Source organism: Pseudophryne corroboree, chromosome 6, assembly GCF_028390025.1.
Source record: "Pseudophryne corroboree isolate aPseCor3 chromosome 6, aPseCor3.hap2, whole genome shotgun sequence".
NCBI classification, from domain to species: Eukaryota; Metazoa; Chordata; class Amphibia; order Anura; family Myobatrachidae; genus Pseudophryne; species Pseudophryne corroboree.
The window spans coordinates 210,050,325-210,075,494 of record NC_086449.1 but is presented as its reverse complement, the minus strand read 5'-3'; the positions used below and the strand labels follow the sequence as shown (position 1 = coordinate 210,075,494).

The following is a 25,170-nucleotide window of genomic DNA, read 5'->3' as shown; positions in this document are numbered from 1 at the left end:
TTTATGCACGGCCAGAGTTTTGTGCCTAGCTCCATCATATTTGGCATAGTGGTGTATTTTGACCAGGATAAGGTTTCTGCCTAGGTTTGAGCTTATACCCCTTGCAGACTTACAGAGCCCGGTCACACCCGGAAATTTGTACACTGGTGCTTTCCGAGTGCGATCCGGCTTCAGACCCCATTCAGACTTGCAGGCCGACACGGCATATTGCCTGGGTTAAAGCAATCAAGGCAGCAGGTGTACTACAGGGCCCAGTCTTCAACCCGGGCAACGCCGAGTATCCAAGCTAGTTAAGTCTAAAAATGATTCCACATGTTGAGAATGTATTCATACCATACTTGTCACTCAGTAGTCAAATAATGGAAATTAGTCACATATTTTAGTCAATAAAAAAACTTTGGGGGAGATGTACTAAGCAGAGAACAGAATTAAGTGAGCAAGTGGAGAAGTTTCCCATGGCAACCAATCAGCTGCTACTGTACCTATAATTTTATAAAATGCACTTGATAAATGTTACTTCAAAACTGATTGGTTGCCATGGGCAACTTCACACTTCTCCACTCTTTTCACTGCTTCATAAATTTACATTTCCTCTGTTCACTGCTTACATTTCCAGATTATGTTGAATTGTGACTATGAGCTGTACAAAGCAATACTGCAGATAATGCAGCCTGTAGATTGGGTTGGGTATGAAATTCTGGCTGTCAGGGTGCCGACGGTCAGGAGACAGACAGCAGCATCTCGACAGTCAGAATCCCGATAGGGGTTGGTAAGTTGTGTAACCCTCCCCGTACCCTGCCCTAACCCTCCCTAAATAACCCTCCACGCACACTAAACCTAACCCTCTCTCCCGCATCCCTAACCCTAAATCCCCTGGGAGTGGCCTAAACCTAACACCCCCCACCCCCACCCCTGGCTTAGTACTAACCCTGTCCGCTCTGTGTACGATCCGAATCCCGTCGGTCTGGATTCTTGACTTCCGTTGTGTGTCGGAATTCCGGCGCCGGTATCTTGTGTGCCGGGATCCCGAACATCGGGATATTAACCGTTCCACTGTATATCCACTCCAGTAACAACTGGTGACATCACTGACTGTTCCTCTTACTTCTTACTTCTGTCCAGTCAATGCTGTTTCAACACACAAAATGACAGAGTCTGCACATCAGTCACAGTAAATTAAAAGCCTCAAACAGCAGTGTTTGTGTGTATGTTCCTTGCCGTGTGATGCTGGGCTGAATTTTTCTGTTTGCCATGTAACTCGTGGAGACGGAGAGCGAAATGACTGTATAGGAATGGAGAGAGTTAAAAATCCTGTGAGGGGTGGACCTAACTGTTAGGAAAGTACAGCCCATGGTAGAGAGGGGAGGGTTCAGTATATATAGGGACTTCTAGGCCAGCTTGGTCTCTCTTGCTGCTGAATTGCCTTCTGGTGAGTGCTGCATTGCAGATTCACTAGACCGTTAGCTAGTTAACAATTGTAGTCATTTGCAGTGCACTGTGTAATTTTTGTGCCACCCTCCTTTCATTCCCACACTCTGTTTGAATGATGGCCGCCTCTCGCCCCCCGCCGTGCCGCCGGGACCCCAGCTCGCTACCGCTCATCAGGCGGGGAGGCTGGGCCCGAGGATGGGCCGGCTGGCCCAGCTGACGGCTACCCGTCTTCCGGGGCCGACGCGGGCGCCGGTGGCTCGGCGGACTCGGTCTTCCTTGCCGCTGGTTTCCGGTCCGGTGTTACCGGCCGGCCGCGGGCGGCGGGGATGGCTGGGAGCACGGGGGAGATGCCTTAGAGGTGGCCGGGCATCGGCCTGCACCTCCGGCTGAAGAGTATGAGGCACCGTTGCCGGGTACGGGCGCCCGCGGGCGCGCCAGGTCGGGCGGCCAATGGAGGCTCCCAGTCAGTCTCCCCTCTCATCCCCCTTGTCACGGCCGCGAGGTGGTGCCGGGCGAGGGGAGCGGATGGCGGCGGCGAAACGGACGAGGCCCGTCGCGGAGTCTCGTCCGACGGTCATTTCAGGTGGGCCCAGCGGTGGAGGGAGTGTGGCGGGAAGCGGCGGGCCGCGCGCACAAGGTGCGCGCGCGCCCGCGCTCTCAGACAGTGGCGCCATTTGCGCACATGTGCGCGCAGCGGCGCCGACAGTGTCCTCATCTCCCCTGCTGCCTCCCTTGCAGCCGGAGTCCGGCGGGGAGTGGTGGCAGGGGGGACGTACCAGGGGCGATCACGGCAGCATTGAGCCCCACCGAGGCGCCTTCCCTGCAGACGGAGAGAGCTCCGGCCTGCGGGAGGAGGGCGCGCGCGGGGGGGCCAGTAGTAGTCGGAACAGCGCTGGTGAGGGCCTGCAGGCTCAGTTTAGGGTAGGGGACTGGTGGGGGACCACGCCACTTGTGGTCAGGGGGGCCAGCAGTTCCCCAGTGGGCCAGGCGGAGCATTGGGCGTCAGGTCCCCTGTTGGCGCCTACCGGGCGCTGGGCAGGGAGGCGTGTGCCGGCATCTGCGGGGGCTCCCGCGGGTGCCGGCGGTGACTTTTGGGGAGGTCAGGACCCCTCCGGTGAGTTGGCGTCGGCTCTGTCGACGGTGGTGGCGGCATTGGGCCTGTTGGCCGCTGCAGCATCCCCGTGAACAGCAAGGCGTTCCGGCGCGCGCGCGGAAGCAAGGGCGTCCGGTGCGCGGCCCGGGTCGGCGGCTCAGCGAATTGCTCGCGCTTGCCGTGATCTGGGGGCGGCCGCGGCGCAGCTGGGACACCGTCAAGTGCGGGCCGAGCATGCGCCGGGGGTGGTTTCCGGGTCCTTTGCTCTGTCTTCTTCTTCAGGTGATCGCGGAGAAGTTGAAGTGGTTGGGAGCGACGAGGAGGATGTCGAAGTTTCCACACCGGAGGATTCCAGTCCGAGCAGTCGACAGCGTCAGGTGAGGTTGAGCAATCGGCGTCTGGCTCCAGCAAGCGCTCCAGTTCTCTCAGTTCCTCCTCTTCTTCATCCCTGTCGTCGCCGGCGTCCGACGTCAGTAGCACGACTAGGGCAAAAAAGCGCGCGACGAAGTACGCCAAGAGGGCGGCAGGAAGCAGGAGAGGCGGAAGAGACGTAAGTGGCTTAGCGAGGACGCTCGCAGGGCCAAGAAGCGCCGCGATTTACCGGGAGTAGTACAGTGCGATTACACGGCCGTGTTGAGGGGGTTGCGGGATAGCTGCCATAGAAAGATCTGCAGGGGTGACTACGTTGATATGTTCGTCCTGACTAAGGACGCTAAGAAGGGCATCGGAGCTGAAGCTTTCCGTACTTTCGACAACTGGCTGGCCGGTTTTTGCGTCTTTGCGGCGTGTTACCTGGAAGATAGGCCTGACGAACATATGAACGTCATACGATACCTGCACTTGATACACGATATGCAGCGCACATCGTCAGGCATCGAATGGCGGATGTATGACGAGAAATTCCGGGAGAAACAGGACTGCTTGCAGGTTATTGACTTTGGATGCAAAGACGTGGAAGTCTGGCTCCAGGTCACCCGGACTTCTCAACCCGCAAGGGAGCCCCGGAATCCGGGGGCGGACGGGCAACGCGCAGGGTCGTCCGCCCAAAGGAGCGGCGCGGACGGCGGAGTGGGCAAGACAGGTAGATTGGGCGGCCGCGGGGGAGGGCAGGCCGCCACGAAAGGGAAGTGCTTCGCATTTAACAATGCGTCCTGTTCCTTCGGCAAGCAGTGTCGGTTTCGACATTTGTGCTTGCAATGTGGCGGCTCCCACCCGGCCTCGACCTGTTTTAAAGGCAATCGCCAAGGTGCGCGGGGTAAGCAAAGCTACGCAAGACCCGGCGCGAGCGGGATCGCTCCACAGGGCACCAACGCCAATTAATTTGGACGCCATGGCCAAATGGTTGGATTGGTATCCAAATAGTACGGACGCTCAGTTTTTGTTTCAGGGTTTTAAGTTTGGTTTTCGCTTGCCTGTTGCGAGCGATGTATCGGTTCGGGCTCTCCGGAATCTTCAGTCCGCTCGCGCCTTGCCGTCGGTTCTGCGCGAGAAAGTGGATAAGGAGGTACGGCTGGGTAGGATGGAGGGCCCGTTTAGCTCACCCCCGGTGGATGACTTAGTCATCTCCCCAGTGGGGGTTGTCCCCAAGAAGACTCCAGGTGCCTTTCGGCTCATTCAGCATCTTTCTTACCCGTCGGGGTCGTCGGTCAACGACGCGATACCACCGGCTCATTGGGGGTCATTCCGAGTTGTTCGCTCGCAAGCTGCTTTTAGCAGCTTTGCACACGCTAAGCCGCCGCCTACTGGGAGTGAATCTTAGCTTCTTAAAATTGCGAACGAAAGATTCGCAATATTGCGATAAGACATCTCTGTGCAGTTTCTGAGTAACTCGAGACTTACTCTGCCAGTGCGATCAGTTCAGTGCTTGTCGTTCCTGGTTTGACGTCACAAACACACCCAGCGTTCGCCCAGACACTCCTCCGTTTCTCCAGCCACTCCCGCGTTTTTCCCAGAAACGGTAGCGTTTTTTCACACACTCCCATAAAACGGCCAGTTTCCGCCCAGAAACACCCACTTCCTGTCAATCACATTACGATCACCAGAACGAAGAAAAAACCGTGAGTAAAATTCCTAACTGCATAGCAAATTTACTTGGCGCAGTCGCAGTGCGGACATTGCGCATGCGCACTAAGCGGAAAATCGCTGCGATGCGAAGAAATTTACCGAGCGAACAACTCGGAATGACCCCCATTGCTCAGTGGTGTACCAGTCGTTTGATGAGGCGCTAGAGTTGGTCCGTAGTTACGGCCCTGGGGCCCTGATGGCTAAGATGGATGTGGAATCCGCGTTTCGGTTGCTCCCGTTGCATCCAGACTCATTCCGTTTTATGGGTTTTCGGATCGGAGCGGAGTATATCATCGACAAATGTTTGCCGATGGGATGTTCCGTTTCCTGCTCGTTTTTTGAACGGTTTAGCACATTTTTACATTGGTGCGTGGAGTCTTCGTCAGGGGGTCATGGAGTTGCGCATTACCTCGATGATTTCCTGTGTGTGGGACCGGCGAATTCGCCGCGCTGCAGCGACTTGCTGTTCAGCATCCGAGCGCTGTTTTTTCACTTTGGCGTTCCTGTGGCCGAGGATAAAACGGAGGGGCCGGTTTCCTGTTTAGCGTTCTTGGGGATCGAAATTGACATGGTAGCGGGATCGTGTCGCCTTCCTCAGGCCAAGGTTGCGAAGCTACGCGAAGTTATTTGCCAGTTCGTAAGGTCGCGCAAAGTCACGCTGCGGCAGGCGCAGTCCTTGCTGGGCCTTTTGAACTTTGCTTGTCGCGTAATCCCGATGGGCAGGGTTTTCTGCCGGAAGCTGGAGAGGGCGACGGCGGGGTGTGCCAGGCCGCATCATTTCATCCGATTGTCCTCCGAGATTAAGAGGTATTTGGCCGTATGGGCCTCGTTCCTGGAGGATTTCAACGGGGTGCGTATCTGGCAGGCCCCAACGGTCGACAGCGCTAGGTTACAGCTGTTTACTGACGCGGTGGGTTCCTCTGGGTTCGGTTGCTACCTAGAGGGATCTTGGGGCGTGGCCTCGTGGCTTGAGGAATGGCATCGTGAAGGATTTTACTAAGGACCTGTTGCTGCTGGAGCTTTTCCCCATTATGGTGGCGCTGGAAGTTTGGGGCGATCGTCTGGCTCATCGCAGCATTTTGATTAGATGTGACAATCTGGGTGTGGTGCATGCGATCAATAACCAGAGGGCGAAGTCGCTAGTGGTTCTGAGGGTGCTTGGGCGATTGCTGCTGACATACTTGCATAGGAATGTATGGTTCCGCACGCAACATGTACCAGGTCTTGAGAACGGAATTGCCGACGCATTGTCCCGCGGTCAGTGGGAGAGATTTCGTTTGTTGGCACCCGAGGCCGATGAGTGGGGGTTTCAATGTCCCAGTTATGTCTGGCAGGTGATCGGACCGGACTGGAGGGGCTAGCGATGAGATCAGTGGCTCCGAACACGCTCAAGGCTTACGGTCAAGCTTGGAGCGAGTGGGAAGAGTTTGTCCGAGGACGCAGTCAAGAAGGTAAGAGCGGGCATCGGATGATGCTTTCTTTTATTTGGCAGCTGTTTGTCACGGGTAGGTCCAGAGCGGTGGTGTCCCGGTACTTAGCAGGGATTTCGTTCTTTAATAAAATCAAGGGGGTCCCTGACGTGACAAAGAGCGGGCTTCTGGTTAAGGCGATGAAGGGGTGGGCACGCGTGGCGCCAGCGCCGCCTGATAGGCGGCGGCCCATCGATGCGGCCTTGCTACCGGCTGTCATCAAGGCGGTGGGCGGTATCGCGTCGTCTATTTTTGAATCGCTTTTGTTCCGGTTGGCGTTCTCAATGGCTTACCACGGATCCTTTCGGGTTTCGGAGCTGGTTGCACCATCTAAGCGGGCGGACTCGCGCATGCTGCTGGTGGTGGATGAGAGGTCCTTGCTGTGCAGATTGCGTCGCTCTAAGACGGACCAAGTAGGTAGAGGTCGATGGGTCACCTTGGTTTCGTCGCTGGAGGAGAGCATTTGCCCGGTGAGGTTGGCATAGAAATATGCAGCAGTTCGGCCCGGTGTGCAGGGGTCGTGGCTGCTGCATTATGACAGTTTCGTTGGATGCTGAGTCGCTGTCTGGCGAGCTTGGGCCTTTCACCCGCTACTTTCGGTACGCATTCCTTCCGAATCGGGGCAGCGACGGCGGCTGCGTCGGCAGGGCTTTCCGTGGCGGAAATCCAGGCAGTGGGACGATGGAAGTCATCGAGTTACAGACGATATATTCGCCCAGTGCCATAAGTGTTTGGTTGATTAACGGTTCTGTTTATTAGTAGTTGTATAAGTTCATGTTGTAAAGTTCAGTACGTCCTTGTGTAGTGTGTCTGTTTGTCTCCCCTGTTTATCCTACTCAGGGATTAGCTACTCGCCACTGCTGGCAGCTGGGGTCTGGAGTTCTTTTGCAATTTTTTGCCTGACTTGACGGACTGAATTCTAATCCACAATTCGGCTGATCAGTTCAAATCAAAGTCCCTCAGCAGGTCTTTACACTTTCACCTCCAGTTCTTACATGTTTTTCCCATATTATACCCCCTTCCCCCCCCCCCCCCCCGTTTTATTTTCCTTATATTATTTTGATTTTTCCCATTGTGTGTTTATGTTCTGCTTCGATTGGCTGGAAGCTTGTGCAGATCGGCTAGGCCGTGACTTCTGCAAGACACGAAAAAAAAACTTTTTTCTTTTGGCAGATCCTTCAGGTTAATGTGTTTAAACTCCTTTTCAGATACTTATTAACCGATTTTTACTCCTTTCCTTCTCTTCAGGTTGGGTAGAAGATGACTTGGCAATCTGGGTGGTTGGCCACTCTTATGTGTACTGGGCAGCCAGGTTTTTGGCCTCGGAGGGGGCACAGATGTCTCCTAGGGCTCATGGCGTTCGTTGGCTTGGTTGGCGGGGGATGATGTGGAAAGATCTGAAGAGTAGACTGGTCAGTCAGGTCCGCGAGCATGGGGTCCCTAGGGTACTGGTTGTCCATTTAGGTGGCAACGATCTGGGGAAGAAGACATCTTTGGAGCTGCGGTGGGCCATAATGAAGGATCTGGCCAGTGTGGCCGAGGCGTGGCCCAAGTGTGTCTTGGTGTTTTCTATGATGGTGCCAAGATTGAGTTGGCGAGGAGTGGCGGACGGTCGCCCGATTGATGAGGCCAGGCAAAAGGTGAATGGGGCGGTGGCGAAGTGGGTGTTGGCCCACGGAGGCAAAGTGGTTCGCCACCCTAGGATTCGGTTTCATGACAGTCACCTTTTTCGGCCTGATGGTGTGCATCTGTCCAAGGAGGGGATGATGCTTTTCCTGGAGGATCTTTTTCTGGTGTTGCAGGAGTTAGGTTGAGGGTATGGTGGCGGTGCGAAGACTCTGGGGAGGAGTCTTTCGCTGTTGGCGGAAAAGAACGGCAGGTTGTAGTTTGTCTAGTTAGTTGCAGTGATTTACAGTTTGGTGTGGTTTAGGTGCACTCACCTCCATTGACTTTTAAGGCCGCTAGACCACCCGTCAGGGGGCAGCGTCAGCACCCATCAGGGTGGGTAGTCAGCGTGGAGGTCTGAGTCGGGCACCTATTACCTATTTTATGGTTTGTGTTAAATTAGGATAGTTTGGAATTTTAATGTTTGAGGTTATCGTCAGTTGAATATAGCCGTTCTTTTTTCTGCCACCATATGCCGCTGAATCGGCATGTTAACTAAAATTTTCACTTTACAGGTTTTTCTAATGGTTAGGGTACAATAAATAGCTAACAATTTTCTGCCAATTTCAAGTCTCCGTGTCATTATTTCTTGGTATTAAAGGTACTGAATGCTTTACTTTTGAATAAGGGGTCCACACATTATCATTAGGAGGTTTAGGAGAGCGAAATGACTGCATAGGAATGGAGAGAGTTAAACCTCCTGTGAGGGGTGGACCTAACTGTTAGGAAAGTACAGCCCATGGTAGAGAGGGGAGGGTTCAGTATATATAGGGACTTCTAGGCCAGCTTGGTCTCTCTTGCTGCTGAATTGCCTTCCCGCCCTCCCTCCCTGTTTGGTAGAGGTTCTGGCACGGAGTGCCTTGGCTTTGAACTGTTAGTATGGTTTATCGTTGGCTATTTGTTGGCGGAAAAGAACGGAAGGTTGTAGTTTGTCTTGTTAGTTGCAGTGATTTACAGTTTGGTTTGGTTTAGGTGCACTCACCTCCATTGACTTTTAAGGCCGCTAGACCACCCGTCAGGGGGCAGCGTCAGCACCCATCAGGGTGTGTAGTCAGCGTGGAGGTCTGAGTCGGGCACCTATTACCTATTTTATGGTTTGTGTTAAATTAGGATCGTTTGGAATTTTAATGTTTGAGGTTATCGTCAGTTGAATATAGCCGTTCTTTTTTCTGCCACCATATGCCGGCTGAATCGGCATGTTAACTAAAATTTTCACTTTACAGGTTTTTCTAATGGTTAGGGTACAATAAATAGCTAACAATTTTCTGCCAATTTCAAGTCTCCGTGTCATTATTTCTTGGTATTAAAGGTACTGAATGCTTTACTTTTGAATAAGGGGTCCACACATTATCATTAGGAGGTTTAATAGACAAAGTACCAGCCAATCAGCTCCTAACTGCCATGTTACAGCCATTGGTGTTTCTGTAATGGTGCAACGTGTGTGATGCACACATGCCCCTGGGTCCAGGGGGGCCCACAGCACCCGCATGTTTTATTACTTACCTTTCCACAGTCCCGCACTGGCAAAATGGCCACCATGCATGCGAAGTAGTGATTAGTCTTCAGAATATGGCAGGTGCCATGTTTTCAGAGACCTATGCATGCACAGTAGACTCTGTCACAATGACAGAGTCTACTACACCATGGAGAGGAGGGGGACCATCTAGTGGAAGCCAGCACGCAAAACACTTGAATTCCCCCCACAGAGGTGAGGAGCAGCATTAGCCTTTTAATACATAGGATAGCAGTTGCCATGTTTATAATTCTAGAGCAGGAATCTAGAATCTAGAGCAGGAACTTACAGAAAAACGGAATCCCTTGACGGGAGCTGCAAGCTTAAATGTGTTGATTAATATATGGACCAAACCCCAGTTTATTATGCTGAGTGCAGAGCCTCTATGATTATTATTTAAACAATGTGGCCACATACAATTTTGCACCCCAGATCTAGGAATGGTGAGTGCAGTGAATAGATAGATAGATAGATAGATAGATAGATAGATAGATAGATAGATAGATAGATAGATAGATAGATAGATAGAGATAGAGACAGATATAGATACCGATATTATATCATATTATACTATACTATGTTGTTTGAATGACTGAATACAGCTCTCTATGGTATGGAATTCTTAACCTTGCTATACAGTATGTATTATATAGCATGTGCACACAGGTGGTTGTACCTTACGCCGCAGAGTGACAGAATTATTGTGTACATATATATATACATATATATAATTTCTTCTTATTTCAAATCAGAGTAAATATATCTCAGAAATATAGCCAATGGAGCAGGAAGAGCTGGAGGAGTTAAAAGTAAGATAATGACTGAGTGTATGGAGCCTAACAGTAACAGTACATGAGGTACCATACGATCACAAGGAGGGTAAATTTAGAAGCGCTGCCTGGTGTGTGAGGGGGGATTCCAGACATTTCTCAGTCCATCTTAAACAGACGAGAACTGGTAAACAACCTCCTCCTCCTCCTTCTGACAGAGCGTTCCCTTGGAAATTGGAGTGTCCCATTTGGATATCAGCTTCCTTCCATTTGTTTCAGCGGAATTCAGCTCCGCCGTAAGGAATGTATTCACATTGAGAAATGGGGGGAAAAGCAGTAAACCTGGTGTTAGATTAAAGCACCGACATATCCTAAAACACATGGGAAGCAGAGACCATTTCCTATTGCAGTAAGTTATTTTATCCACAATGTCACAAATGAAAGAAAGTTGTACAATGCATTGTGATGGTGTGACAGAGGTTAACACACACCAAATATAACTGCTCACACTCTGCAATCCACAGAAAAAAACTGAACAGCAAGAAAAGCAGCTTGTGGATGGATCTTAAAGGAAAAGTCCCCTATTTGTGGGCCTCATATATTTTACATCAATAGGTTAGAAATGTAATATTTCATAAATAAATCCTGTACATTTATGCATTACACATAAATGTATTCTGCTGTGTATTATAAAATCTTGTATGCTCGCTTTATGACACATACTGCATTATTACTCAAAGTTATGGACTGCTGGTATACAGTATATATGTATATATATATATATATATATATATAAACTTTGTAGTCAAAGGGCACTCAAACTTCTTAATTAATATATGAAAGTTTATTACAGGTTGAGTATCCCATATCCAAATATCCGAAATACAGAATATTCCGAAATACGGACTTTTTGAGTGAGAGTGAAATAATGAAACTTTTGTTTTTTGATGGCTCAATGTACACAAACTTTGTTTAATACACACAGTTATTAAAAATATTGTATTAAATGACCTTCAGGCTGTGTGTATAAGGTGTATATGAAACATAAATGAATTGTGTGAATGTAGATACACTTTGTTTAATGCACAAAGTTATAAAAAATATTGGCTAAAATTACCTTCAGGCTGTGTGTGTATAAGGTGTATATAAAACATAAATGCATTCTGTGCTTAGATTTAGGTCCCATCGCCATGATATCTCCTTATGGTATGCAATTATTCCAAAATACGGAAAAATCTGATATCCAAAATACCTCTGGTCCCAAGCATTTTGGATAAGGGATACTCAACCTGTATTTCCAAAAAAGACACTTTTTAAAAAAAAAACATATCAAATGGCAATGGTGAAGGAAAAAAGCTTATACAGTATATCCATAAATTTTTAAGCCTAAAAAGCAAATGCTTCTCTCCAATGCAAGAGATTTTCAACATCAATGCAGCACTTTAGAAATATTTCTAAAGTGCTGCATTGATGTTGAAAATCTCTTGGATTGGAGAGAAGCATTTGCTTTTTTGGCTTAAAAATTTATGGATATATAAGCATTTTTCCTTCATAATTGCCATTTGATACGTTTTTTTTTTTTAAAGTGTCTTTTTTGGAAATAATAAACTTTCATATATTAATTAAGAAGTTTGAGTGCCCTTTGACTACAAAGTTTAAATATCCTTGGCCTGTGAAGGAACGGACTTAAGGGAGCACCACCTGAGAATTGCTGGGGAGTGTGCATTTGTTTGAAGCCTCTCTCTCTCTCTCTCTCTCTCTCTCTCTCTCTCTCTATATATATATATATATATATATATATATAATATAATATATTTTACAATATTATATAATATACAAACACATAATCATTGTTCTTTTTATTAAGAGCATCTGCAAAATTTAGTGAATATCTAATCATCCATCATGTGACAGCGGGTTACGGACGTTAGGTCGACACAACTTAGGTCAACACATTAGGTTGACCACTGAAGGTCGGCAATGCCATTAGGTCGACATGCTCGTTAGGCCGATATGTACTAGTTCGACAGATCAAAGGGTTAACATGAGTTTTTCAAATTTTTTAAAAAAAATGAGTTTTATGGTAAGAACTTACCGTTGTTAAATCTCTTTCTGCGAGGTACACTGGGCTCCACAAGGATTAACATCGGGGTGTAGAGTAGGATCTTGAGGCGAGGCACCAACAGGCTCAAAGCTTTGACCTTCTTCCCAAGATGCATAGCGCCGCCTCCTCAATAACCCCGCCTCCGTGCACAGGAGCTCAGTCTCGTTAACCAGCCCAATGCAGTAGCAGGTACCAGAGACGACAATCGCTCGTAGCCAATTACACCACACACTCGCCACAGGAGAGGGTGTCAGCAGCTATGCCACACCAACCCAAAGTAGCTAAGTGCGTCAGGGTGGGCGCCTTGTGGAGCCCAGTGTACCTCGCAGAAAAAGATTTAACAACGGTAAGTACTTACCATAAATCTCATTTTCTGCTGCGGGGTACACTGGGCTCCACAAGGATTAACATCGGGGATGTCCTAAAGCAGTTCCTTATGGGAGGGGACGCTCTGAAGCAGGCACAAGAACCCGGCGTCCAAAGGAAGCATCCTGGCTTGCGGAAGTATTGAAGGCATAGAACCTTATAAACGTGTTCCCTGAGGACCACGTAGCCGCCTTGCACAATTGTTCAAGGGTTGCACCACGGTGGGCCGCCCAAGAAGGTCCAACCGACCGAGTAGAATGGGCTTTGATGGTAGCAGGAGCTGGACGACCAGCCTGTACATAAGCATGTGCAATCACCATTCTAATCCATCTGGCCAGGGTCTGCTTGGAAGCAGGCCAGCCACGTTTGTGAAAACCAAACGGTACATACAGAGAATCAGATTTCCTAATGGAGGATGTTCTTTTTACATAGATACGTAGAGCCCTTACCACATCCAAAGACCGCTCTTTGGAGGACAACTCAGGAGAATTAAAGGCCGGAACCACAATCTCCTGGTTAAGATGGAAGGAAGACACCACCTTGGGTAAATAACCCGGTCATGTTCTAAGAACCGCCCGATCACGGTGAAAAATCAAATGGGGAGACTTACAGGATAAGGCACCCAAGTCCGAGACCCATCTAGCTGAAGCAATAGCCAGCAAAAATAGCACCTTAAGGGAAAGCCACTTAAGGTCAGCAGAGGCAAGAGGTTCAAATGGAGACTCTTGCAAGGCCTCCAGCACCACCGACAGATCCCAAGGGGCCACAGGAGGAACATAAGGAGGCTGAATCCGCAACACACCCTGAGTGAATGTATGAACATCAGGAAGGGCAGCAATCTTTCTCTGAAACTAAACCGACAAGGCAGAAATGTGAACTTTGAGGGAGGCCAGACGCAGGCCTAGATCCAGGTCCTGTTGTAGGAAGGCCAACAGTTTGGCCATGCTAAACTTGAAAACGTCATATAAATCCGAGCAGAAGCCGTCTTACGGGCCTTCAACATAGTTTGAACACCACCTCAGAACAACCCTTGGCCCTCAGGACGGAAGCTTCAAGAGCCATGCCGTCAAAGCCAGACGGGCCAAGTCCTGGTAAACACAAGGGCCCTGAATGAGGTTGTCTGGTCGTTGTGGAAGTAGAAGGGGATGATCTAGCGAGAGGCCCTGTAGATCGGAGAACCAGTGCCGCCTGGGCCACACTGGAGCAATCAGAAGTAGGTTTCCTCCTTCTTGCTTTAACTTACGTAGGAGTGACACCAGAGGGAATACATACGGCAGCCGAAAGTTCCATGGAATTGACAGAGCATCCACGAACGCTGCATGAGGATCCCTTGTCCTTGCTCCGAAGACCGGAACCTTCTGATTGTGTCGAGACTCCATCAAGTCCACATCTGGAAGAACCCACTTGTCCACGAGAAGTTGAAACACCTCTGGATGGAGGCTCCATTCTCCGGCGTGTACATCCTGACGACTGAGATAGGCCGCTTCCCAGTTCAGAACGCCCAGAATGAACACTGCTGATATAACCGACAGATGGCGTTCTGCCCACTGAAGAATCTGTGATACTTCCCTCATAGCCATGTGGCTTTGAGTGCCGCCCTGATGATTGATGTACGCCACCGTGGTGGCATTGTCCGATTGTACTTGAACACGTCTGTTCTGTATCAGATGCTGGGCCATTGTCAACGCATTGAACACTGCCAGCAATTCCAGAATGTTTATCGGGAGTAGAGACTCCTCCTTGGTCCACCGACCCTGGAGAGAGTGTTGTTCCAACACCGCGCCCCAACCTCTCAGACTGGCATCCGTCGTCAGCAGGACCTAGTTGGATATCCAGAAGGGACGGCCCCTGCTCAATCGACGGTCCTGTAGCCACCAGCTCAGTGATAGGTGCACCTCCGGAGACCAGGAGATCATGTGAGATCTGATCCGGTGAGGCAGGCCGTCCCACTTGGACAGAATCAACTTCTGCAGAGGGCGAGAATGGAATTGAGCATACTTCACCATGTCGAAAGCCGATACCATGAGACCTAGCACTTGCATTGCCGAATGAATCGACACTTGCGGACGAGATAGGAAGCATCGAATCCTGTCCTGAAGTTTCAAAACTTTCTCCTGAGACAAGAACAACCGCTGGTTGTGAGTGTCCAATAACGCTCCCAGGTGTACCATGCTCCGAGCAGGAACCAGGGAGGATTTCTTCCAGTTGACAAGTCACCCGTGGGCTGTCTGACCTGGACAGTTAGATCTAGATTGCACAGGAAAATTTCTGGGGAATTTGCCAGGATCAACAAATCGTCTAGGTATGGTAGGATCCTGACCCCTTGACGGCGAAGTGAAGCCGTCATGACCGCCTTTACTTTGGTGAAAACTTGGGGAGCTGTTGTCAAACCAAGGGGGAACGCCTGAAATTGGTAATGAAGGTTGCCCACCGCGAACCTCAGGTACTGCTGATGAGACACAGCAATGGGAATATGCAGGTAGGCATCCTGTATGTCCAGGGATACCATATAGTCCCCAGGCTCCAAGTCCAGAACAATAGAGCGCAGAGTTTCCATACGAAGCTTGGAGATCCGCACATACTTGTTCAAGGACTTCAGATTGAGAATGGTCCGCAAGGACCCGTTCGGTTTCGGGACTAGAAACAGTGGTGAATAGTACCCCTTGCCCCTCTGAGCCAGAGGCACCTGTACTACCACTCCTGTGGTAAGGAGGGAATGTACCACCGAATGCAGAGTGTTTGCTTTTGCCGGGTCTAGAGGAACATCTTTCAGGCAAAATCGATGAGGGGGACGATTCTTGAAGGGTACGGCGTAACCTCGAGTGACGACTTCCCTTACCCAGGTATCTGAAGTGGTCTTCAACCATTCCTGGGCAAAACCTAGAAGTCGGACCCCCATCCTGGGATCCCCCAGAGGGAGGCCCACCCTCGACATGCGGCAGGCTTGTCAGTTTTAGAAGCAGGCTGACGTGCAGCCCAGGCTCGCTTCGGTCTGAGCTTGGCAGATCTGGAAGCACGAGCTTGCTTTGGGTAGGCCTGACCTTTCGCTGTACCTGGAGTACGAAAGGGCCGAGGGAAAGTACTTTTAGCCTTCTGTGCGGAAGGAGCCGTACTAGGTAGGCATGCTGTTTTAGCAGTAGCAAGATCAGCCACAATCTTATTGAGGTCTTCTCCAAAGAGAATGTCTCCCTTGAAAGGAAGCACCTCCAGGCTTTTATTGGAATCCATATCCACCGACCACAATCTCAACCAAAGGATACATATGGCCAAGATGGACGTAGTAGCAGCCTTGGCCGCCAGCACCCCGGCATCGGAGGCAGCCTCCTTAAGGTATAGAGAAGCCGTGGTAATATATGAGAGACATTGTCGAGCATGCTCAGAAGCATTAGAAGGCAGAGCAGAGGAAACTACCATATGTGCCACATGAGAATCTACGGGCGGAGGAGTTTTCCAATTTTTACACAGCTCCACAGAGAGAGGATAGCGAGCCAACAGTCTCTTATTCGGTGTGAATTTCGTCCCGAGATTTTCCCAGGACTCCTGACGTATGTCAGCCAGGTGTTGCGAATGAGGTAATACTAGTTTAACCACCTTCTTACGTTTAAATCTGTCCGGCTTTTTAGAGACAACCTCAGGCTCAGGTTCATCAGAGACCTGAAGAATGAGCCTGATAGCCTCAATCAAATCAGGGACATCCACCATTGACTTTCCTTCCCCATCAGAAGCATCTGAGTCAGTGTCTGTGGGATCAGTATAAGCACCATCCTCCTCAAAGGACGTGTCTGGGATAGCAGTGGATTGTGAGGAGGTAATGGCCCATTTAGAAGACGTCTTAGTCTTAGGCGGGCGAGAGTGACACTTAGATTTAGTCAGTGACCGGTTCAATTGCTGTAACTGAGTGGAGATTTGATCTGCCCATGGCGGATTAATAGCAGGGACCATAAACTGCTGCATTGGCACAGGTGGTCCTACAGGGGGCGCCAATTTAGTTACAAGCATGTTTAACAGTGTGGAAAAGATAGCCCAAGGTGGGTCATTTGTTGCCCCCAGTGCTACAGACCCACTGGGGGGTAAAGAACCCCCTGAACCTGAACTCTCTGCTGCCAAATTTTCCTCCAAAATGTCTGTGGCATCACCACCTTTAATGTGGGAGAAGCCCCAGCTCTGTTGCCTCGTGAAGCTGACATAACAGTAAGCACAATATCGGGCAACCTGGTACAATTCTTAGCAGCGATATACCTAGCAAGAACTCCCAGTGAAGTGTGACTGTGTCAGAACCAACCGGAAATCCAAGAGTTATATGGTGACTATAAATCACAAGGAAAAATACACAGCAAGTATAACTTGTGAAAAACCTATATTATACAGAAAACCTGACACACTTAGCCCCTCAGGTTATGGAATATAGGAGTAGCACGCTGAGTGAAATACCTGATATGGCAGCCACGCAGCAGCTACATGCACACACACATATATAGTCACAAGCGTACCATGCAGAAATTATGCACCATAAAACTGCACTGGACTAGCAATCCAAAGTAATACTCAGTATAGCTATATATGTTAACAATAGATATAACACAGCACAGTAGATACTGGATGTATATCACAGGGTGTTTGCACCACACAGCCCGGAATGTATGCACTCTTTAACTAACACTGTCCCAGTGACAGGTAGAAAACTTAAGTGTCCTGTAAAATGCACAACGCTGGCGATCAGGCGGCTTATAGAGGAGGATTTGCCCCAACAGTCCCAGGAACAGCTCAGCTCCGTTGTGATGGCTGCTGACAGAGAGTGAGGGTGAGATATGCAGCTCCAGGGCGGGAACATTCACAGAAATGGTGCCCTGTGGCTGAGAAAGGGGCTACAGGTTAGGCCTTCTCCCCATGCTGGCTTCCCCACCGGGTGCTGCGGGCTATTAAAAACGGGGTTTTATGAGAGGAAAAACCCCTACCTGTGCCCAGTGTCCCGGGGGCTAGTGGAGCGGCTGCCCAGTAACAGTGTCCACGCCAGCGCGCGCAGCCCGCCTCCCACGGCCGTGCCGGATCGCGGTTAACAGCGGCCAAAGAGACCCCTTACCTCCCCTTGTACCTGCGGCCACGCGATCCTGGAGGGCAGTGGCGAGTGTGTGTGACTGACCAGAAGAACACCGGAGCCTCTGCTGTAGTTACCCGGCAACCAGGGCACAGGGGAGTGTACAGCGCCGCTGGGGGAGTGATGGAGCTGCAGCTGAGGATGTCTAACTGACATTCAGTAAAGCTGCAGCCCTTCTTTTTTCTGAAATTAAGCTTAAACTATGGGCTGCTGGAGCAGCCCTGCCTGTTAGCTGCCTGCATTGCAGGCACCAACTTACAAACTGAGCTCCTGTGCATGGAGGCGGGGTTATAGAGGAGGCGGTGCTATGTATATTGGGAAGAAGGTCAAAGCTTTGAGCCTGTTGGTGCCTCGGATCAAGATCCTACTCTACACCCCGATGTTAATCCTTATGGAGCCCAGTGTACCCTGCAGCAGAACATTTTTTAGATTTTTTCATACTTAACGATCCACATGGACTACGATTGGAACGGTAATCTGTGCCGAGCGAACCGGTAGCGGAGCGAGGCACCTTGCCCGAAGCTCGCTCGCCATGCAAGGGAACATAGTGCACTAATTTGGGTTCCCCGTCACTTTACGGAGAAAACTACACCAAAAACAGTCAAAAACCTCATGTCGACCTTTTGACCTGTCGACCTACTATATGTCGACCCTTAGTGGTCGACCTGAGTGTCGACCTAAGTTGAGTCGACCCAACGACCCATACCCGTGACAGCAATTCAGTACATAAAAGCAGACAGACATGGTCAAGTGGGTCAGTTGTTGTTCAGACCAAACACCAGAATAGGGAATAAAGGTGATTTAGGTGACTATGGTATCATTGCTGGTGCCAGACAGGAAAGTTTATGTATACAGAAACTGCTGATCTCCGGGGATTTTCAAGCACAGAGGTCACTGGAGTTAAGGGTTTGGAAATGAAAACAAAAAACAGTAGTTCTGTGGGTAAAAAACCCTTATTGAGAGAGGTCACAAAAGAATGGGCACAGTGGTTTCAAGCTGAAAGGAAGATGACAGTAACACAAATAACCATGCCTTCCAACAGTGGTATGGAAGAGCATCTCTGGACGTACACAATTCGAACCTTGAAGTGAATCAGATGAAGCGGCAGAAGACCACACCGGTGCCGGTAAGCTAGGGGACAGTAACCTGGGGCTAGAGTGGGCACAGGCTCACCAAATTTGGAAAGTTCTGACAAACCTTGATTTATGCTGCGACACATAGAGATGGTAGGCAGTTACCAAAGTGGTGGAAATCTAGCGGTGGTATTCTGGAGATTGAAACCATTCAAGTACAATTACAACAAAGTACAAAAATGATAGTGATAGACAATGATACAAGTGAACAGTTGGTTACAACCTCAGGAGTTATAATAAATAAGAGAACAGCAGTATTAGCAGGTAAAATAGTAACCACTTCTTTTTTTCCCCAAAATATTTTATTGGACAACTGCACAACAATAAAATATACTTAAGAAACATACATCAGAAGGATCAAAGTGTACATTCAACAATGTCACCGTAAGCACAAAGGACAAAAGAAGGCATATTATTGTTATTATAAGATACAGGTAGTGGAAAAAAGCCACACACCGTATGCCAACACAAAACAACAAGAATCATACAAGTAGGACGTGCTCACATCCCTAAAAAGGAGGATGTCCCAAAGAGAGTGTTCCAAGATTGTACCAGGTGGCGAGTGCCACCACTTTTCTGAGAGGCTCTTTTACAGGGGCAGGAAGTGTATGCACATATGGCAGCCAAGTCTAAAAAAAAAAAAAAAAAAAAATCTGCTCTCTTCTCCTTATCTCTTACCATTCCATGTGGAATAGGTAAGATAGTCGAGGCATTAGTAGAACCAGGGAGAGAGTATCTATAGAAATCCATTAGGATAAAGGCCCTCATTCCGAGTTGATCGCTCGCTAGCAGTTTGTAGCAGCCGTGCAAACGCTATGCCGCCGCCCACTGGGAGTGTATTTTAGCTTAGCAGAAGTGCGAACGAATGTATCGCAGAGCGGCTTCAAAGTTTTTTTGTGCAGTTTCAGAGTAGCTCAAAACCTACTCAGCGCTTGCGATCACTTCAGACTGTTCAGTTCCTGTTTTGACGTCACAAACCCACCCAGCGATCGCCCAGCTACGCCTACGTTTTGCCTGGCACGCCTGCGTTTTTCCGAACACTCCCTGAAAACGGTCAGTTGACACCCAGAAACGCCCCCTTCATGTCAATCACTCTGCGGGCACCAGTGCGACTGAAATGCTTCGCTAGACCCTGTGCAAAACTACATCATTCGTTGTGCCCATACGACGAGCGCGTGCATTGCGCCGCATATGCATGTGCAGAACTGCCGTTTTTTAGCCTGATCGCTGCGTTGCGAACAAATGCAGCTAGCGATCAACTCGGAATGACCACCAAAATTGGCCAAGAGAGGGTTTCGATTGTCGTGATGATGCAATCAGGAGATATATCAAAAGGTATTCCTAACTAAACCGTGATAAAAGATTGGAGTAGAGCCCAAAATGTATAAACCTCCAGGCAACTCCACATACAGTGATATATGCCTGCTTCCGGCGTATGACATTTAAAACATTCTGTATTTGATGATATTCCCATATGAAATCTCTTTGGAGTAATGTAAGTGCAATGTAATACAGTAGTTAATTCATTTCGGATTATGAAGCCGAGATTAGACATTTATTAAGACGAGAAACAGCAGCGAGTATAGACTTAACCGTGAGAGTAGGAAGGTCTAAAGCATCGGTCTTCCACCTGCGGCCCTCCAGCTGCTGTGGAACTGCACATCCCAGCATGCCCTGCCACAGTTTTTCTATTAAAGCATGCTAAAACTGAGCAGGGCATGCTGAGGTTTGTAGTTCCACCACAGCTGGAGGGCCACAGGTTGAAGACACATGGTCTAAAGCCCACTTGGACAACCCAGTTTGACTTTTTTCCCAGTTAATAGATCTCCTGATATGGGTGTATAAAAGGGACGTTGAGACTCTCCAACTGGGACAACGGCGTAACACACCATCAAGCTCATGAGTTTTATCTGTGTCTGTCAATTGAGCTAATAAGGTAGTAATGTACTGTAGCTGCGAAGTTGGAAATATAGAAACAATGCAATGTGAAGTTGCGGAAATAGTTCTCTAAAACGTGAGTAAGGGAGTATGTGAAGTGTCTGTTGGTCCAATAACTGATAGACTGAGTGTATACTCTGATGTCTCCAAGAAGTCAGTCGTATGGACCGTGGTACCTCGAAACCCTGCATTATCAGTTAACAGGATAAAGATGGTGTTATGAGCGGATACGCCCATTCTAGAGCGTGCCAATCTCCACGCATAGTAACCATTTCTTAAAAGGGAGCTCCACCATCTAATGTAGCTAGGTTCCATGTAGATAAATGAAAGCTTTTGTCTAAGCGAACATTTCAGGTCTGGAGAAAGGGTGTGCACATATGGCAGCCAAGTATCAAAGTGATCAGTAGCGCACCGTCCAGTCTACACTGTCATTCTCCGCCAGCAGTTGGAGTGTTTTATAGATATAGCTCTGAACTTGAAAAAGTGGAAAGAGCGGCATGCATATGCTTGGGAAGTTAGTTTTTAACTGATTCTGAGAAGTTGTAAAGAACTGACATTCAAAAATTGATACAAAACCACCAATTGATACAAAAAAATTGATACAATACGCACTGGTGTATTTATAATGGGTGCAGTGTGTGCGGTGCACACAGGACCCTTGGATTCAGAAGGGCCCATACCGCTGGTAACTTTGTCCAGGAAGGGATGGAGGGGAGAAGCTGGTAACTTTACCCAGGATAGAATGGAGGGGAGAAGCTGGTGACTTTGCCCAGGAAGGGATGGAGGGGGGAAGCAGGCAACTTTGTCCAGGAAGGGATGGAGGGGGGGAGAAGCTGGTAACTTTGTCCAGGAAGGGATGGCGGGGAGAAGCAGGCAACTTTGTCCAGGAAGGGATGGAGGGGGGGAGAAGCTGGTAACTTTGTCCAGGAAGGGCTGGAGGGGAGAAGCTGGTAACTTTGTCCAGGAAGGGATGAAGGGGAGAATCTGATAACTTTGCCCAGGAAGGGATGGAGGAGAGAAGCTGGTAACTTTGTCCAGGGAGGGATGGATGGGAGAAGCTGGTAACTTTGCCCAGGAAGGGATGGATGGGAGAAGCTGGTAACTCTGCCCAGGAAGGTATGGAGAGGAGAAGCTGGTAATTTTGCCCAGGAAGGGAAGCAGGGGAGAAGCTGGTAGCTTTGTCCAGGAATGGTTGGAGGGGAGAAGCTGGTAACTTTGTCCAGGAAGGGATGGAGGGGAGAAGTTAGTTACTGTGTCCAGGGAGAGAGAAAAGTTGCTAATATTACAGATAAAAGCATAATACTGGAGGCTGTTTCTTTGTTTTCAGCACTGTTTATTTATATATTTTAATTTCTGCCTTATAGTAGTTTTTATACATTTATATTTATTTTTAGTCCTACCCCATTATTAATATGATCGGGTCTGAACAGTGCATGCCTGTGGGCCGCAATGCACAGGCGCGTTGGCCGCCGGCGATGGGCAGCGACGGACTGTACAAAGAAAGCATTCGCACGCATTCAGTGAAACCTGTTTGTTTTTGGTAGAAACAGCCCCGTTTTCGCATGAAAACAGGGCTATTTCTGGGGATTTGGTACAAAATCCCTGATGACCGGTAAAACCTGCGGCGTCCCTGTCCTCCTGCTCATGACGTGGATGCTGTGTGGCCGCTGACTGGGGGAAGCCACCGGGTGACTGCTGCTGCTGGGGATCTGTGTGCGGCTGCGGTGTCCCTGTCCTCCTGCTGATGCCGCGGGTGCTGTGTGGCCGCTGGCTGGGGAAAGCCGCTGCGTGACTGCTGCTGGGGGTCTGCGTGCAGCGCCGTGCCTGTGTATCTCACGGGCAGGCGGCGGCGGCACGCTGCACCGGAAGCTGTCAGGAGCTGGCACCCGGTGCAGCGTCAGGTCACCCCGATAAGCCACCGCTCGTGCTGGCTTATCGGGGGTAATAGGATTGCCCCCAGCGGGACAATTACCCCAAGTAAATTACCGGGGCTAATTGGATAGCCCCCAAAGTGGTATAAGATGGTGACACTAAAACTATTGGATGATCGTTTTGTATATCTGGGGTACTGATACAATGCTAATTTGTTGAGATATTGTTTTTTTTTCAGGTGGGGCCATGGGTCGTACAAGTGACGTGATTGAGTGGCAAAAGGGAACCATTGTTTTTGGCCGAGAGCATGGCGATAGCCTGGAGGAGGTGGCGGTGTTTGTTGGTATGCCCTCGAAGACAGTGAACAGTATCCACCTACAGTGGAAGAAGCATGGACACCAAGGATCTCAGTGGCGGAACAGTGGCCAAAAGTCGTCAAATGGTCTGATGGATACAGATTTTGCTTATATTCCAATGACGGCCGCTCCAGAGTTATGAGGAGGGCTGGGGAAGCGTTTCAACCAGACTGTGTCCAACGAGCTGTACACCAAGGAGTGGAAGTGTCATGTTTTGGGGGTGTTTTTCGAATGCTGGAGCTGGCCTCTTGGTCAAGGTGTCCAATTGCATGAAAGCGGTGGACTATGTGACATTGTTGGATCATGCGGTTTTGCTACTTGTCCAGTTTCTGAAAGACAAAGACCATCTCGTGGATCCACTGTTTCAGGATCATAATTGTACTGTCCATCTGACTAGGATTGTGCAGGATTGGTTTGCAAGGCACCAGACTGACGTGCAACATCTCACGTGGCCCTCCTATTTGCCAGATCTCACAGTTATTGAGAACATTTCAGAGATGTTAGAGCGGGCTGTGAAGAAAAAACACAAACACCCTCCAAATTTGGCTGCATTGAACAACCACTTGGTGATGGAATGGGAGCAATGCGATATGAATGTAATCTAGAGTCATATTGAAAATCTGAGCTGACATTAAAGCATGTGGTGATGTAACGTCACATGAATGTCTAATATGAGCAGTCCATCTTATTTTATATATCACGGAAACTCGTAAACAATGTTTCCGGGGCCCTCAGCAGGTTCTCCCCGGCCAGGAGTACAAATATACAGTAGGTACATAGGATGCGGCACTCAGTATAATTCAGGCATGTAAAGGCTGATGGTAGCAACTTTTCAATGTTTATTCAAATCATTATCAGGCACATAAATGACAATGTGAATAAACATTGAAATGTTACAACATACCTATATATATATTTGTGTTTGCGGATTTTTCAAAATCTATTTGGTTAAATGTTCTTGTTAATCCACCTATATTATTTTTATTTATTATGCAGCCTCGCTGAGATGGTTGTCTGTTATTGCTCATGTATAGTTTATATTGTAGACAATGATCAAAAAATTTATTTTAAATAATATTTGCAGTTCGTGGACAAGCCACATAAAGCTGCCTATGGGAGAAGCAGCTAGTCCTGAGATGTATGACTGCAGCCCTGAGGGTTTGCCCCTGCGTCAGTACACCGATAAGCAATACTCCACAGTTTTAAATTTTTTATGTAAATTACAAAATCCAATTCAAGGGGCAAAACATCTCACAGTCCAGTTCACTTTAGTCAAACAAATATTATCTTGCTGATCCCAAATTATGGATATACTTCTAAATCCTTGTGATTCCACTACAGCACACAGAGTATCTACTTTTATCTTTAGTCTGTCAAAAACCTAAAGCAAATATAGAGGGGATTTAACACAAAAAAGATACTTCTGGTTTAGCAATATTATCATAAATCTAAAAATTGTAATAGTTGGAAACACTTTAAGGGGGAGATGCATCAAACATTGTAAACGGCTAAAATGAAGGTGTTACCCAGCAACAAATCAGAATATCTAGCTATCATTTACCTAGTACAGTCTAAAAACATACAGCATATTGTTTGCTATGGGCAAAAACTCCACTTACCTTATATAGGTTTGATAAATGTATTCATCCTTAAATAGAGTTATCTCTGATACAGGGCTGGATTAAGGCTTGTGGGGGCCCAGGGGCAATGAAGTTGTGGTGGGAGCCCCCACTAATAACATTGCTGTCATACACACCTGATCATCCCTGTCCTCTATGCGCACAACCGCGCGCACGTGTGTGTGTGTGTGTGTGTGTGTGTATATATGTGGACTAGGAGCAGAATACAGCATCTGACCCCCCCCCCCCCCCCCCAACATACAGAATGTTACTGCATAGCACACCTATACCCCCAACCAGTACACTGCAGCAGCGTGCAACACCCCTCCTCCCCGCCGCCCCCCTCCCCTGCACACTCACCAGAAAGCCGGCATACTGTAAACCCCAATACACAGAGCAACAACAGCTGGCAACCCATCACCAGCAAGCCAGAACTTTCTCCCCACCTCCACAGAAGAATCTGCGGCGCACACACACACACACACACACACACACACACACACACACACACACACACACACACACACACACACACACACACCCACCCCACTGGAACAGTATTCTGCAGCAGCATGACTTGGTACAGGGGAGTGGCAGGTCCTACAGGATTCACGGACCACATAGCATCCGCATCTCCTGCACTGTGTGGGGTCCCTAATGTGTTGGGGTCCAGGGACGACCG

At 48.8% G+C, this 25,170-nt stretch overlaps 1 protein-coding gene and 1 long non-coding RNA gene across 2 annotated transcripts in view; one reads left to right on the top strand and one right to left on the bottom strand.

The window, feature by feature from the left end:
• LOC134931882 (protein FAM169B-like) overlaps positions 1-25,170 on the bottom strand; it is an 89,225-nt gene that overhangs the window by 53,087 nt on the left and 10,968 nt on the right. The gene's annotated exons all lie outside the window — the stretch shown is intronic.
• LOC134935133 (uncharacterized) lies at positions 10,157-23,539 on the top strand. Its single transcript, XR_010179922.1, has 2 exons — positions 10,157-10,414; positions 22,752-23,539. It is a non-coding gene; the product is annotated as an uncharacterized LOC134935133 (long non-coding RNA).